Source organism: Zea mays, chromosome 3, assembly GCF_902167145.1.
Source record: "Zea mays cultivar B73 chromosome 3, Zm-B73-REFERENCE-NAM-5.0, whole genome shotgun sequence".
Taxonomy (NCBI): Eukaryota; Viridiplantae; Streptophyta; class Magnoliopsida; order Poales; family Poaceae; genus Zea; species Zea mays.
In genome coordinates, this window is record NC_050098.1 from 149,491,632 (window position 1) to 149,503,281 (window position 11,650).

Sequence of the window (11,650 nt, forward strand, 5' to 3'; positions counted from 1 at the left end):
AATGCTATAGCTCTTGTAATGTGTTGAAGGTTGGAAACTTGGATGCTATTGAATGTGGGGTGGTTGGGCTATTTATAGCCCCAACCACAAAAAATGGTCGTTGGAAGGCTGTTGTCGCATGGCGCACCGAACAGTCCGGTGCGACACTGTCCGGTGCGCCAGCCACGTCAGCAGACCGTTGGGGTTCGACCGTTTGAGCTCTGACTTGTGGGCCCTCTGGGCTGTCCGGTGCGCCAACTACGCGTGCTCTGACTCTGGCGCGCACTGTAGCGCATTGAATGCGGTTGCAGTCGACTGTTGCGCGCGAAGTAGCCGTTGCTCCGCTGGCACACCGGACAGTCCGGTGCTTCACCGGACAGTCCGGTGAATTATAGCGGAGCGCCCTCTGAATTTCCCGAAGGTAGCGAGTTCAGCGTCGAGTGCCCTGGTGCACCGGACACTGTCCGGTGCGCCAGACCAGGGTGCCTTTGGGTTGTCTTTTGCTCTCTTTGTTTGAACCCTTTCTTGGTCTTTTTATTGGCTTATTGTGAACCTTTGGCACCTGTAAAACTTATAGACTAGAGCAAACTAGTTAGTCAAATTATTTGTGTTGGGCAATTCAACCACCAAAATCAATTAGAAAAAAGGTGTAAGCCTAATTCCCTTTCAGCTTCTACAAACTTCTCTCCCATGTTTTTCTCTTCATCGAACCCACGTCGCACGAGAGGTTGTGTTTCCAACCAAATAGGATGCTCTTTCTGAAGCTCTTCTTGAAAATAACCCGATAGTTGTTTTCTAGAGAAGGCAGAGCTAGAGCTAGCAGAGGTAGAGCCCTACCAAAGGGGGCCTTAATTGGGGCATAGGGGTGACAATTGGCTCTAAATTTTACATTTTAAAATTTAAGGATCAGATCAAATTAGGATCAAGCTCTATTTCTATTCATTTTTGAACTAAAATTAATTTAGGGCCCAAACAAATTGTGAAGAAATATTTGGATCGTGGGCATCATACACCTCATTTAAAATCTACTAAGGGGGTGTTTGGTTTCCCAGTAAAGTTTAATTCATGTCACGTCGAATATTTGAATATTAAGTATAAGTATGACATGTAGACTTAGAGCATCTCCAAGAGATTAACCAAAAAAACTAGCCAAATTTAGTGATTTAGCTACTCTCTAAAATAGATTTGACAAAAAAAAATACTAGAGTACTGCAATATACTCTGTAAAACCCAAAAGGTGGATGGTTAATGAGGCAAACTATCTATACTACAGGAAAAACAGGAAAAAGTATCAACCGCCTTAAGAACGTCGACATCAGCGTTCTTAAATAGGATAAGAACGTCGGTTTCGACGGCCGGCGGTCTTAACTTTAAGAACATCGGTCACGTCCAGACCGGCATACATAAAGTTAAGACTGTCTGCCCTCACCTGGCTGACGTTTTTAAAGCGATAAGACATCGACCCTCCCCTATCCGACGTTCTTAAGTGATTTAAGAACCATGCGCCTCAGCTTCCCTTCTCATTTCTCTGTTTCTCTCTGATAGTCGCCTAGAGGGGGGTGAATAGGGCGAAACTGAAATTTGCAAGATTAATCACAACTACAAGCCGGGTTAGCGTTAGAAATAATAATGAGTCCAAGAGAGAGGGCGCAAAACAATTCGCAAGCGAATGGAGCGGTGAGACACAAGGATTTGTTTTACCGAGGTTCAGTTCTTGCAAACCTACTCCCCGTTGAGGTGGTCACAAAGACCGGGTCTCTTTCAACCCTTTCCCTCTCTCAAACGATCCCTCGGACCGAGTGAGCTTTCTTCTTCTCATTCAAACGGGAACAAAACTTCCCCGCAAGGGCCACCACACAATTGGTGCCTCTTGCCTTGGTTACAATTGAGTTTTGATCACAAGAACAAGTGAGAAAGAAAAGAAGCAATCCAAGCGCAAGAGCTCAAAAGAACACAGCAAATCTCTCTCGCTAATCACTAAAGCCTTGTGTGGAATTGGAGAGGATTTGATCACTTGGGTGTGTCTAGAATTGAATGCCTAGCTCTTGTAAGTGGTTGAGAAGTGGAAAACTTGGATGCAATGAATGGTGGGTGGTTGGGGGTATTTATAGCCCCAACCACCAAACTAGCCGTTTGGTGGGGCTGTCTGTCGCATGGTGCACCGGACAGTCCGGTGCACACCGGACATGTCCGGTGCGCCAGCCACGTCACCAAAGCCGTGGGGTTCCGACCGTTGGAGCTCTGTCTTCTGGGCCCGCCTGGATGTCCGGTGGCGCACCGGACATGCACTGTATAGTGTCTGGTGCGCCAGTATAGGCGTGCCTGACTTCTGCGCGCGCTGGCGCGCATTTAATGCGCTGCAGGTAGCCGTTGGCGCCGAAATATCCGTTGCGGCGTTGTCACACCGGACAGTCCGGTGCACACCGGACATGTCCGGTGAATTATAGCGGACTAGCCGTTGTGAATTCCCGAAGCTGGCGAGTTCCTGAGGCCGCTCTTCCTTGGAGCACCGGACACTGTCCGGTGTACACCGGACAGTCCGGTGAATTATAGCGGAGCGCCTCTGGATTTTCCCGAAGGTGACGAGTTTGACTTGGAGTCCTCTGGTGCACCGGACACTGTCCGGTGGTGCACCGGACACTGTTCGGTGGCACACCGGACAGTCCGGTGCGCCAGACTAGAGGTGCCTTCGGTTGCCCCTTTGCTCTTTTGTTGAACCCAATACTTGGTCTTTTTATTGGCTAAGTGTGAACCTTTGGCACCTGTATAACTTATACACTAGAGCAAACTAGTTAGTCCATTTATTTGTGTTGGGCAATTCAACCACCAAAATCATTTAGGAACTAGGTGTAAGCCTAATTCCCTTTCAATCTCCCCCTTTTTGGTGATTGATGCCAACACAAACCAAAGCAAGTATAGAAATGCATAATTGAACTAGTTTGCATAATGTAAGTGCAAAGGTTGCTTGGAATTGAGCCAATATAAATACTTACAAGATATGCATGGATTGTTTCTTTGTTTTTAACATTTTGGACCACACTTGCACCACATGTTTTGTTTTTGCAAATTCTTTTGTAAATCCTTTTCAAGGTTCTTTTGCAAATAGTCAAAGGTAAATGAATAAGATTTTGCAAAGCATTTTCAAGATTTGAAATTTTCTCCCCCTATTTCAAATGCTTTTCCTTTGACTAAACAAAACTCCCTCTTAATGAAATCCTCCTCTTAGTGTTCAAGAGGGTTTTAAGATATCAATTTTGAAAATACTACTTTCTCCCCCTTTTGAACACAAAGAGATACCAATTTGAAAATCATTAGTTTTAAAATTAGGTGGTGGTGTGGTCCTTTTGCTTTGGGCTAATACTTTCTCCCCCTTTGGCATGAGTCGCCAAAAACGGATACTTTGAGTGAAATATAAGCCCTTTGTAATACTCTCTCCCCCTTTGGTCATAAGTAAATGAGTGAAGATTATACCAAAGACGAAGTCCTTTTGCTTTGAACTCTCCCCCAAAAGATGGAGAGATGCGCGGAGCGACGGCGAAGGATGAGTTGCGGAGTGGAAGCCTTTGTCTTCGCCGAAGACTCCAATTCCCTTTCAATATACCTATGACTTGGTTTGAAATAGACTTGAAAACACATTAGTCATAGCATATGAAAGAGATATGATCAAAGGTATATAAATGAGCTATGTGTGCAAATCAACAGAAGAAGTCCCTAGAATCAAGAATATTTAGCTCATGCCTAAGTTTGTTAAAAGTTTGTTCATCAAGAGGCTTGGTAAAGATATCGGCTAATTGATCTTTAGTGTTAATATAAGAAATCTCGATATCTCCCTTTTGTTGGTGATCCCTAAGAAAATGATACCGAATGGCTATGTGTTTAGTGCGGCTATGCTCGACGGGATTATCCGCCATTTTGATTGCACTCTCATTATCACATAGAAGAGGAACTTTGGTTAATTTGTAACCATAGTCCCTGAGGGTTTGCCTCATCCAAAGTAGTTGCGCGCAACAATGTCCTGCGGCAATATACTCGGCTTCGGCGGTAGAAAGAGCAACCGAATTTTGCTTCTTTGAAGCCCAAGACACCAAGGATCTTCCCAAGAACTGGCAAGTCCCCGATGTGCTCTTTCTATTGATTTTACACCCCGCCCAATCGGCATCCGAATAACCAATCAAATCAAATGTGGATCCCCTAGGATACCAAAGCCCAAACTTAGGAGTATAAACTAAATATCTCAAGATTCGTTTTACGGCCGTAAGGTGAGCTTCCTTAGGGTCGGCTTGGAATCTTGCACACATGCATACGGAAAGCATGATATCCGGTCGAGATGCACATAAATATAGCAAAGAACCTATCATCGACCGGTATACCTTTTGATCGACGGATTTACCTCCCTCGTCGAGGTCGAGATGCCCATTGGTTCCCATGGGTGTCTTGATGGGTTTGGCATCCTTCATTCCAAACTTGCTTAGAATGTCTTGAGTATACTTCGTTTGGCTTAGGAAGGTGCCTTCTTGGAGTTGCTTCACTTGAAATCCTAAGAAATATTTCAACTCCCCCATCATAGACATCTCGAACTTTGGTGTCATGATCCTACTGAATTCTTCACATGTAGACTCGTTAGTAGATCCAAATATAATATCATCAACATAAATTTGGCATACAAACAAGTCATTTTCAAGAGTTTTAGTGAATAGAGTAGGATCGGCCTTTCCGACTTTGAAGCCATTATCTAAAAGAAAATCCCTAAGGCATTCATACCATGCTCTTGGGGCTTGCTTGAGCCTATAAAGCGCCTTAGAGAGTTTATAAACATGGTTAGGGTACTCACTATCTTCAAAGCCGGGAGGTTGCTCAACATAGACCTCTTCTTTGATTGGTCCATTGAGGAAGGCACTTTTCACGTCCATTTGATAAAGCTTAAAGCCATGGTAAGTAGCATAGGCCAATAATATGCGAATTGACTCAAGCCTAGCTATGGGTGCATAGGTTTCACCGAAATCCAAACCTTCGACTTGGGAGTATCCCTTGGCCACAAGTCGAGCTTTGTTCCTTGTCACCACACCATGCTCATCTTGCTTGTTGCGGAAAACCCACTTGGTTCCTACAACATTTTGGTTAGGACGTGGAATTAAATGCCATACCTCGTTCCTAGTGAAGTTGTTGAGTTCCTCTTGCATCGCCACCACCCAATCCGAATCTTGTAGTGCTTCCTCTATCCTGTGTGGCTCAATGGAGGAAACAAAAGAGTAATGCTCACAAAAATGTGCAACACGAGATCTAGTAGTTACACCCTTATGAATATCGCCGAGGATGGTGTCGACGGGGTGATCTCGTTGGATTGCTTGGTGGACTCTTAGGTGTGGCGGCCTTTGTTCTTCATCCTCCTTGTCTTGATCATTTGCATCTCCCCCTTGATCATTGCCGTCATCTTGAGGTGGCTCATTTTCTTGATCTTCTCCTTCATCAACTTGAGCCTCATCCTCATTTTGAGTTGGCGGGGATGCTTGCGTGGAGGAGGATGGTTGATCTTGTGCTTGTGGAGGCTCTTCGGATTCCTTAGGACACACATCCCTAATGGACATGTTCCTTAACGCGATGCACGGAGCCTCTTCAATACCTATCTCATCAAGATCAACTTGCTCTACTTGAGAGCCGTTAGTCTCATCAAACACAACGTCAGAAGAAACTTCAACTAGTCCCGAGGACTTGTTAAAGACTCTATATGCCCTTGTGTTTGAATCATATCCTAGTAAAAAGCCTTCTACAGTCTTAGGAGCAAATTTAGATTTTCTACCTCTTTTAACAAGAATAAAGCATTTGCTACCAAAGACTCTAAAATATGAAATGTTGGGCTTTTTACCGGTTAGGAGTTCATAGGATGTCTTCTTGAGGATTCGGTGTAGATATAACCGGTTGATGGCGTAGCAGGCGGTGTTGACCGCCTCGGCCCAAAACCGATCCGAAGTCTTGTACTCATCAAGCATGGTTCTTGCCATGTCCAATAGAGTTCTATTCTTCCTCTCCACTACACCATTTTGTTGTGGCATGTAGGGAGAGGAGAACTCATGCTTGATGCCCTCCTCCTCAAGGGAGCCTTCAATTTGAGAGTTCTTGAACTCCGTCCCGTTGTCACTTCTAATTTTCTTGATCCTTAAGCCGAACTCATTTTGAGCCCGTCTCAAGAATCCCTTTAAGGTCTCTTGGGTTTGAGATTTTTCCTGCAAAAAGAATACCCAAGTGAAGCGAGAATAATCATCCATTATTACAAGACAATACTTACTCCCGTCGATGCTTATGTAAGCGATCGGGCCGAATAGGTCCATGTGTAGGAGCTCAAGTGGCCTGTCGGTCGTCATGATGTTCTTGTGTGGATGATGAGCACCAACTTGCTTTCCTGCTTGGCATGCGCTACAAACCCTGTCTTTCTCAAAGTAAACATTGGTTAGTCCTAAAATGTGTTCTCCCTTTAGAAGCTTGTGAAGTTTCTTCATCCCAACATGGGCTAGTCGGCGGTGCCAGAGCCAACCCATGTTAGTCTTAGCAATTAAGCATGTGTCGAGTTCAGCTCTATCAAAATCTACTAAGTATAGCTGACCCTCTAACACACCCTTAAATGCTATTGAGTCATCACTTCTTCTAAAGACAGTGACACCTACATCAGTGAAGAGACAGTTGTAACCCATTTTGCATAATTGAGATACAGAAAGCAAATTGTAATCTAATGAATCTACAAGAAGAACATTGGAAATAGAATGGTCAGGAGATATAGCAATTTTACCCAATCCTTTGACCAAACCTTGGTTTCCATCCCCGAATGTGATCGCTCGTTGGGGATCTTGGTTTTTCTCGTAGGAGGAGAACATTTTCTTCTCCCCTGTCATGTGGTTTGTGCACCCGCTGTCGAGTATCCAACTTGAGCCCCCGGATGCATAAACCTACAAAACAATTTTAGTTCTTGACTTTAGGTACCCAAACGGTTTTGGGTCCTTTGGCATTAGAAACAAGAACTTTGGGTACCCAAACACAAGTCTTGGAACCCTTGTGTTTTCCCCCAACAAACTTGGCAACTACCTTGCCGGATTTGTTAGTTAAAACATATGATGCATCAAAAGTTTTGAATGAAATGTCATGATCATTTGATGCATTAGGAGTTCTCTTCTTAGGCAACTTGGCACGGGTTGGTTGCCTAGAACTAGATGTCTCACCCTTATACATAAAAGCATGATTTGGGCCAGAGTGAGACTTCCTAGAGTGAATTCTCCTAATCTTGTTCTCGGGATAACCGACAGGGTACAAAATGTAACCCTCGTTATCCTGAGGCATGGGAGCCTTGCCCTTAACAAAATTAGACAATCTTTTAGGAGGGGCATTAAGTTTGACATTGTCTCCCCTTTGGAAGCCAATGCCATCCTTGATGCCAGGGCGTCTCCCATTATAAAGCATACTACGAGCAAATTTAAATTTTTCATTCTCTAAGTTATGCTCAGCAATTTTAGCATCTAATTTTGCTATATGATCATTTTGTTGTTTAATTAAAGACATGTGATCATGAATAGCATTAACATCAACATCTCTACATCTAGTACAAATAGAAGTGTGCTCAACGGTAGATGTAGAGGGTTTGCAAGATTTTAATTCTATAACCTTAGCATGTAATATGTCATTTTCACTTCTAAGGTTAGAAATAGTAACATTGCAAACATCAAAATCTTTAGCCTTAGCAAGCAATTTCTCATTTTCAATTTTAAGGCTAGCAAGAGTAATGTTCAATTCTTCAATTTTAGCAAGTAAATCATTATTATCATTTCTAAGATTGGGAATTGAAACATTACAAGCAATAGAATCAACCCTAGCTAATAGATTGGCATTCTCATTTCTAAGGTTGTCTATAGTCTCATGGCAAGTGCTTAGCTCACTAGATAATTTTTCACATTTTTCTACCTCTAGAGCATAAGCATTCTTAACCTTAACATGCTTTTTATTTTCCTTGATTAGGAAGTCCTCTTGGGAGTCCAAGAGATCATCCTTTTCATGGATGGCACTAATTAGCTCATTTAGTTTTTCCTTTTGTTCCATGTTAAGGTTGGCAAAAAGGGTACGCAAATTATCTTCCTCATCACTAGCATTATCATCACTGGCATATTTAGTGGAGGATTTTGATTTAACCTTCTTCCTTTTGTCGTCCTTTGCCATGAGGCACTTGTGGCCGACGTTGGGGAAGAGAAGTCCCTTGGTGACGGCGATGTTGGCGGCGTCCTCGTCGGAGGAGGAGTCAGTGGAGCTCTCGTTGGAGTCCCACTCGCGGCATACGTGGGCATTGCCGCCCTTCTTCTTGTAATGTCTCTTCTTCTCCCTTCTTCTCCCCTTCTTGTCGTTGCCCCTGTCACTATCACTAGATAATGGACATTTAGCAATAAAATGACCGGGCTTACCACATTTGTAGCATACTTTCTTGGAGCGGGGTTTGTAGTCTTTCCCCCCTCCTTTGCTTGAGGATTTGGCGGAAGCTCTTGATGATGAGTGCCATCTCCTCGTTGTCGAGCTTGGAGGCGTCGATGGGTGTTCGATTTGGAGTAGCCTCCTCCTTCTTTTCTTCCGTAGCCTTGAATGCGACGGGTTGTGCTTCGGGTGTGGAGGAGGTGCCTTGCTCGATGATTTTCTTTGAGCCTTTAATCATTAGCTCAAAGCTCACAAATTTTCCTATAACCTCCTCGGGAGACATTAGCTTGTATCTAGGATCACCTCGAATTAATTGAACTTGTGTAGGGTTAAGAAATACGAGGGATCTAAGAATAACCTTGACCATCTCATGGTCATCCCATTTTTCGCTCCCGAGGTTGCGCACTTGGTTCACCAAGGTCTTCAAGCGGTTGTACATAGCTTGTGGATCCTCCCCTTGGTGGAGCATGAAGCGACCGAGCTCCCCCTCGATCGTCTCCCGCTTGGTGATCTTTGTCATCTCGTCTCCTTCGTGCGCGGTCTTGAGTACGTCCCAAATTTCCTTCGCACTTTTTAACCCTTGCACCTTATTATACTCTTCTCGATTTAGAGAGGCGAGGAGTATAGTGGTGGCTTGGGAGTTAAAGTGATGAATTTGGGCCACCTCGTCTGAGTCGTAGTCTTCATCCCCTACGGATGGTACCTGTACACCAAACTCAACAACATTCCATATGCTTGTGTGGAGTGAGGTTAGATGATGCCTCATTTTGTCACTCCACATATTATAATCTTCATCGTCAAAAACCGGTGGTTTGCCTAATGGAACGAAAAGTAATGGAGTATGTCTAGAAGTACGAGGATAATGTAAGGGAATCTTACTAAACTTCTTGCGCTCTTGGCGCTTAGAAGTTATGGAGGGCGCGTCAGAGCCGGAGGTAGAAGGTGATGAAGTGTCGGTCTCGTAGTAGACCACTTTCCTCATCTTCTTAATTTTGTCGCCACTCCGATGCGACTTGTGGGAAGAAGTCTTCTTTTCCTTCTTCTTCTCCTTCCTCTTCTCCTTGTTGCGGGACTCTCCTGATAGAGCTTTCTCGTTGCTTGTAGTGGGCTTTTCACCGGTCTCCATCTCCTTCTTGGCGTGATCTCCCGACATCACTTCGAGCGGTTAGGCTCTAATGAAGCACCGGGCTCTGATACCAATTGATATTCGCCTAGAGGGGGGTGAATAGGGCGAAACTGAAATTTGCAAGATTAATCACAACTACAAGCCTGGTTAGCGTTAGAAATAATAATGAGTCCAAGAGAGAGGGCGCAAAACAAATCGCAAGCGAATGAAGCGGTGAGACACAAGGATTTGTTTTACCGAGGTTCGGTTCTTGCAAACCTACTCTTCGTTGAGGTGGTCACAAAGACCGGGTCTCTTTCAACCCTTTCCCTCTCTCAAACGATCCCTCGGACCGAGTGAGCTTTCTTCTTCTCAATCAAATGGGAACAAAACTTCCCCGCAAGGGCCACCACACAATTGGTGCCTCTTGCCTTGGTTACAATTGAGTTTTGATCACAAGAACAAGTGAGAAAGAAAAGAAGCAATCCAAGCGCAAGAGCTCAAAAGAACACGACAAATCTCTCTCGCTAATCACTAATGCCTTGTGTGGAATTGGAGAGGATTTGATCACTTGGGTGTGTCTAGAATTGAATGCCTAGCTCTTGTAAGTGGTTGAGAAGTGGAAAACTTGGATGCAATGAATGGTGGGTGGTTGGGGGTATTTATAGCCCCAACCACCAAACTAGCCGTTTGGTGGGGCTGTCTGTCGCATGGTGCACGGGACGGTCCGGTGCACACCGGACATGTCCGGTGCGCCAGCCACGTCACCAAAGCCGTTGGGTTCCGACCGTTGGAGCTCTGTCTTCTGGGCCCGCCTGGATGTCCGGTGGCGCACCGGACATGCACTGTAGAGTGTCCGGTGCGCCAGTATGGGCGTGCCTGACTTCTGCGCGCGCTGGCGCGCATTTAATGCGCTGCAGGTAGCCGTTGGCGCCGAAATATCCATTGCGGCGTTGTCACACCGGACAGTCCGGTGCACACCGGACATGTCCGGTGAATTATAGCGGACTAGCCGTTGCGAATTCCCGAAGCTGGCGAGTTCCTAAGGCCGCTCTTCCTTGGAGCACCGGACACTGTCCGGTGTACACCGGACAGTCCGGTGAATTATAGCGGAGCGCCTCTGGATTTTCCCGAAGGTGACGAGTTTGACTTGGAGTCCTCTGGTGCACCGGACACTGTCCGGTGGCACACCGGACAGTCCGGTGCGCCATACCAGAGGTGCCTTCGGTTGCCCCTTTGCTCTTTTGTTGAACCCAATACTTGGTCTTTTTATTGGCTAAGTGTGAACCTTTGGCACCTTTATAACTTATACACTAGAGCAAACTAGTTAGTCCATTTATTTGTGTTGGGCAATTCAACCACCAAAATCATTTAGGAACTAGGTGTAAGCCTAATTCCCTTTCACTCTCTCGCGCGCCTGTCCTGTGTCCTAGCCACCATGCCACCGACAGTCACGCCCGCCACCGCCTCCGCCTGCTGCGCCATCCTGCAACTGGTCCGAGTGTCGCGTCGTCGTGCCGCCGCGTTATCAGCTCGAGCGCCGCACCGCCGCACCATCGGCCAGGGCGTCGTACTGTTGCCGCCAGACGCGTCACCAGCAACCCCGCCATCGCCCGCTACCGTCCAGACTAGCACCGCCTTCCGTCTCCGACACGACCTCGTCGATCGCCGGTGAGCTCTCCCTATCAATTTGTACGCTTATTTTGTTGTCAATATTTTTTGTTGTTTGAAATAGGATAGGTTGTTTGAAATAGCATATGAACTTCATCGAACACAAAATCTAATCTGAAAATAGTTGACATATAGTTGGAATTTGATAGCAAACCATAAATAATTTAAGCGAGAAGTTAGTTTCGTTGTGTCATTCTAGAAAATGCTTGCAACGGTACATTGGATCCCATGAGTTGGGTACATTGCAAGTGGTGTAGTTTGAAATGTGTTAGTCACACAATTAGATGAATTGCGAAAAATATAAGCATGTTTGGATACCATGAATTGAAACAAATATATAGAAATTACTTCACATTTTATTATATAGATTAATTTTCAATTCCTCTCACTTCCCTAGAGCGTAGAGGATTAGTAATGTTATTTTTTTCCTAAAAGCACATCTAATGTGTGTTC